This window comes from Mastomys coucha, unplaced genomic scaffold (assembly GCF_008632895.1).
Source record: "Mastomys coucha isolate ucsf_1 unplaced genomic scaffold, UCSF_Mcou_1 pScaffold9, whole genome shotgun sequence".
NCBI classification, from domain to species: domain Eukaryota; kingdom Metazoa; phylum Chordata; class Mammalia; order Rodentia; family Muridae; genus Mastomys; species Mastomys coucha.
Genome location: NW_022196915.1, coordinates 32,400,594 through 32,406,036, shown reverse-complemented (window position 1 = coordinate 32,406,036; position 5,443 = coordinate 32,400,594). Strand labels below are relative to the sequence as shown.

The window sequence follows — 5,443 nt, the reverse complement described above, 5'->3', positions numbered from 1 at the left end:
CCAACACACACACAGGCATCCCATCTTCCTAGTATCAGGAGCTTTATAGTGACCTTGTAGCTTTCAATGCTCTTGGCTGCATCTCTGACCTACCTTCCTGAGAACATTCCTTCGCTTGCAGAAGCAGCTTCTCGACATTCTTCAAACAGGTCACACGGCTCCAGCCTGAGAAAGTTCGCACTTAGTGACCTGTTCCCTGGATCTCCACATGCCTTGCTGCTTCAACGCCTTCAGCTCCCTGGCAAAAGTCACAGTATCCACCAAACCCTTACTGATGACTCTCCTCTAAACCACCCAACCCCTAAGATGAAGAGGTTTCCCTTTTCATCCCCCACAGGACTGTTATCACCTGACATTTGAGATCGGTGAGATATAGTTAACCTGGGAAACATTGGCTGTTTCATGTTCCCTGCACACAGAACTTAGTAGCAAGTGCTCAATAGAGAATTGATACATGCATAAATCAATAGTTTTACATTATCTTTGTACATTCTATCTATGGAGATGTTGTGTCATAACCTGTTCTTGGTTCTGAACAAATTACCCCCTTCACTTGCTGCTCCTTTCTCAGTGTGTTTTTAAGATTCAGATACTTTTTGAACATGAGAGAAAATATTTTTCTGTTACTATGATTAATTTTTCTTGTTGGCAGTTAATATCATCTTTTGAAATCTTCAACAGAGCTGGTTTGAATGTTCTGAAATTATAAATGTGTTGACAAACTTTCTGATGGTTCTCTTCTCCCATTTGATATTTTAATATTTATAGCTTGGATTTGTGTTTTTAAGAGCCCTTTGCTGTTTATAACTTTCTCTTTGAAAAGAGAAAAAGAGTAGGGTCTGGGAAGAATGGATAGCAAAACATAAGGGTGGGTTGTATTAAATAAAAGACCTAGAGTGTTCATCGACGTCAAGGCTCTGGAGGTGAAAGCGTCTAAACTGTGGTCGGGTCACCTTCCAGTTAGAGCCTCCCGTGTCACTTAAGTAGGCTGTGGCTGTGTTGGAACTTGTTTGTGAAATGAAGTCACTAGAATGCAGACATTTAGCCCAGTAATTAAATTCAAGCATATTCGCTATAAGTAAGAGATCATCAACAAGCAGAACTTCAAGCTAGCCTTATCTGAGATGCACCATGAAACTAAAGGAGTGCTCAGAATCAAGTCCCAAAACCTAGAGTCAGAGGAAATATGCAACAAATAAGAAATGCTACTTGTTTTTGTTACAATAAGACTTATGGGGGTGGCTAGAGAGATGGCTCAGCAGTTAAGAGCACTGACGGCTCTTCCAGAGGTCCTGAGTTCAATTCCCAGTAACTACATGGTGGCTCACAACCATCTGTAATGGGATGGATCCAATGCCCTCTTCTAGTGTGTCTAAAGACAGCTATAGTGTACTCATAAAAATAAAATAAAATGAAATAAAATAAAACAGAAGATTTACTGGGGAGAAACATAATGGAAGACTTCACTTTTCTTGAAGGAATGCAAACTGCTTAACAGTTTGCCATTGTTGGATGTATAACTTTGAGATCTGAACTTGGGTGTGTGATATGCAGAAAAGAAGACAGACTAACTACGGATTGCCAGAGCTGGTGAGGATACGAGTCAGGTCAGGCTACTTAGCTAACGGCATCACTCTAGAGACAGCTGGCAATATTAAGCAATTAGAAAGAATTCTTATCTTCTGAGTAATTAAAATGGAATTGAGTTGCCAGGATGAGCGCCATTTGCAAAAGGGCGAGTTTACAAGTGGAGAGAGCTATCATTTTTATCAAAACATTATCAGCTTCCAATAGATGGTTTGAAAACAACCAGTGGAACCAATGCACAAACAGATCTTGTTATGATAAACTTATTCATCACAGCTTCCAAAGTGATCTGTTAATCACATACAAAGTCCATATACAAGAAATGGTTTCCGGTCATCAATGGAAGGAGAGGCCCTTGGCCCTGTGAAGGTTCTGTGCGCCAGTGTAGGGAAATGCCAGGGCCAGTAAGCAGGAGAGGGTGGGGCGTCGAGCAGAAGGAGCAGGGAGGGAACAGGGGTTTGTTCTCGTTGTTGTTTTTTGTTTTGTTTTGTTTTGTTGGAGGGGAAACTAGGAAATATGACATATAAATAAAGAAAATATCTAATAAAAGAAAAAAAAAAAGAAATGGTTCTCATTTGAGGGGAACGAGACTTGAAAGGAACGGTTAAATTAAAGAGATTTTTTAAAACCCAACTACGCTGAGCACTTGTGACCATCAGAGAGCAACCGGAAGAGAGCCAAGACTTAAATGGAACAGAGGCAGCCCCTGCCGCCCACATCCCAGGGCCTGTCGGTCTTACTCTGCGGCAGCAAGGATAATAACCTTGTGGTTTCGAAAGGCCTCTTCCTTCTGTTGAAACCCCAGCGTGGGAGGTTAACCAGAGGAGTTCCTGATGAGTCTCTCAGGAAATCAGGGTGTGTACTACGTCCAGTTGATTGACCCAAGAATTAAGTTCTGTGGAAACCCAAACAGCCTATGTCAACCTGGAGTTCCAGACAGGAGCCACAAACCCAAGAGCCGTGCGAATCCTTCTGATAGCTAAGTTTGCTTCTTGCTGTGGCAAAGTAGGCCACCTCTAAACCAACACTCCCTGCCAAAAATACCTCAAAAAGCAAGATGATTCTTTTTTCTCTTAGATCTATGGAAAGATACTTGAGATCTCTTGAGATGGAGGATTATAAAACAAAAATCCAATAGGCAATTTTGTGTTTGTTTTCCAAGTGTGCTGATTCTAAACGCAGTACCTAAGAACCCGGATGCAGACTTTGCCCAGCATGATACAAATACTGGTTTAAGCTGAACAAAGATTTCTCAGAGCATTTCTGGTCTGATTTACGGCAGAAATTTCTGAGAAATGAAAACTGTCTTCAGTTAGGTAGTCTATTCCCAGGTAAAATTTCCCACAAACTCCCTCTTTAGGGAACTCCCCACCACAAGGAAGAGGGAGGGACACACTCATTTTTTTCTTTGTTTTGTTTTTTTAATATGATTTTTTTACTTCTAGATAAAACAAAACCAATCTTGAATTCTAAAGTACATATATATTGTACAGTAAGTTTTTTTTTTAATAGCTGTGGCTGGACTTTCACTTGTGGGCCCAATCCTACCTCAATCTGGGTAATATGAATTTTTAATCAAATGTGAATCTACATTTTAATATGACTCAAATGTCCTCAATTACACAATAATATTTTCAGGTGTATATTAATTAAACTTGAATTTTTATCAGAAAAAAATAGATGAGAATTGTCCAGTGGGTATGTATAATCCATAGTGCTAGTCACAGGGGGGACTGCCACAGAAACGTAAACAAGAGGCAGTGAAGAAAATATGACCTGTGGTCATCATCTTCTTCTTCAAAGAATCCTCAGCCTGTTGCTCTGTTTCCTCCCTTACAGCTCTTGGAACAATTTCATGTCTTCCTTTGGTTAATTCCCCAACCCAGCTGAGCTCTAGTTCAAAACTCTTATCCTGAACTTTATCACGCACAATGTAAAATGTTTTCACAACTTCTTTAGCTATATCATGGCAAGCCATTCCTTTCATCTGAAGCTTTCTTCTGTTTCTGTCTTTGCAACTTCCAGGGCTTTGCCAATGGCACAGCCCCAATAACCATATGAGACACTGGATGGGTTGATCATATAGGACTGTGCACTACTGTTTGCTCTGTAAGACTCTGACATAGAAATGAAGCCAAAGGGCTGACAGCCCAGTAGTGTGTATAAACCTGTATGAACTCAGTAGGCAAGATATAGGGAATGTTACAGCCAAAGTTAAATCTAAAGCTGGGCACATCCTCTCTTGCTATGTCTGCTAACATCCATGCATCTTTCAACAGATTACCGCCATTCCAATGTTTCTATCAACATTGAGAGGTTAGAGCCCTCTTCAGAAAGTTTAGGAAAGACTAGCTCTTCTACCCCAAAGACAACATCGTCGTTACATCTGATCCCAGTAGCTTATTACTATTTCCACAGTCTCCATGGCATACTCAACTTGAAAAACTCTTCCACCAGGATAGGATGTGGAGCCTGACAGGTCCTCAGTGGCAGTGCAGCTCATGGTGCTGACCTCAGGACGCTTCCAGGCCTGCAGTCACACAACATGCCCTCATGAGTAGATGATATAAACTTTCTTATCTCTCATTTGTTCTCCAGAAAAATCTATTACTCTCTCATAAATATCCTATCAGATCCCACAGGATCCTCATAAGAGACTTTATTTTCTGGCCTTTCCCCACTAAACTAAGTATAAACCCAAATTTTAATCTCTCCTTGAAGTTCATCAGTGAGCCCTCTTATGAGCATGAGTTTCAAATGTAAATGAGCCTTTTCTCCTTCTACCTGTCTTTTGTCAGTTAAAAGGGTAGAGAGGTGACACACCCTAAAATTTCCTTAAATCCTCCAGGACTAGAAAGATACAAAGTCCACAGAAGAAAGACCATAGTAAATACTACAGATGCTCATGGGTGACATCTCAGAGCCTGTGAGCAGGGAACCACAAATAGCCTCATCCTCGTAAAGATACAAAGTAGACTTGAGTCATTCAATCTTGCTTAGAGCATGAGAAACTTGTTTTCATGGCTAGATGTTTCCCATAAAAACTTCCCTGCATGGTTTGGAATCTGAAATCTTTATTGAACACTCAGGATGTTTGACACTCCTAATTTTAAAAGCATGCAAAATGTCAACATGATTGAAAACAAAGACATAAAACAGATGCTGACACTGTGGTAGAAAGATGAGTATCAAATGGGATGTCTCCAACAGTAGTAAGGTTCCTTTTTAGGATGATTAAAAACATCCCAAAACCAGTTTGTGGAATTAGCTATACAAGTCCATCCCTAAGGACCATGGAATTGTGGGATTGGCTTTGCAAGTCCTTCCCTAAGGACCATTTAATTGTGGAATTGACTATGCAAGTCTGTACCTAAGGACCATTGAAATGTGGGGTTGGCTATACAAGTCCATCCCTAGGGCCCATTGAATTGTTTATTTTGAGCAAGTGAAACTTAATATTTGTAAATGATAAATGAAAAAAAGTTGTCTTTTTAAGAAATTCATTTATTAAAAGGGGAGACTGAGAATTTTGGAATGGTGAAGAAGTCACATACAGGGACTCTCTGGTGGAGCTGCTGGGGTTGGATATGAGTTCAGCTGAGGATAGGGTACTGGGCTCAAGATGCCAATTCTATCCAAGGGTAAATATCAAGAACAGATAGCACTATGTGAGTGTGGAGTTTGGAAGAACAATCTGGACTGAAAATAGGTTTTTGAGGCTGTAAAATATGCAACCTAGAGACAGGCTGGCATCACCAAGGGAGTGAGGAAAGACCAGGATTAAAGAGTTTACCCTCGGAGCTCCCAGGGTCTCAACCACCAACCAAGGACTGCACATAGAGGGGTCTGATTGTTC

General features: G+C 40.6%; 1 pseudogene; it reads right to left on the bottom strand.

Annotated features, from left to right (window-relative positions):
* Positions 1 to 3,304: 3,304 nt before the first annotated feature.
* LOC116085194 lies at positions 3,305 to 4,090 on the bottom strand (annotated as a pseudogene).
* Positions 4,091 to 5,443: the final 1,353 nt, after the last annotated feature.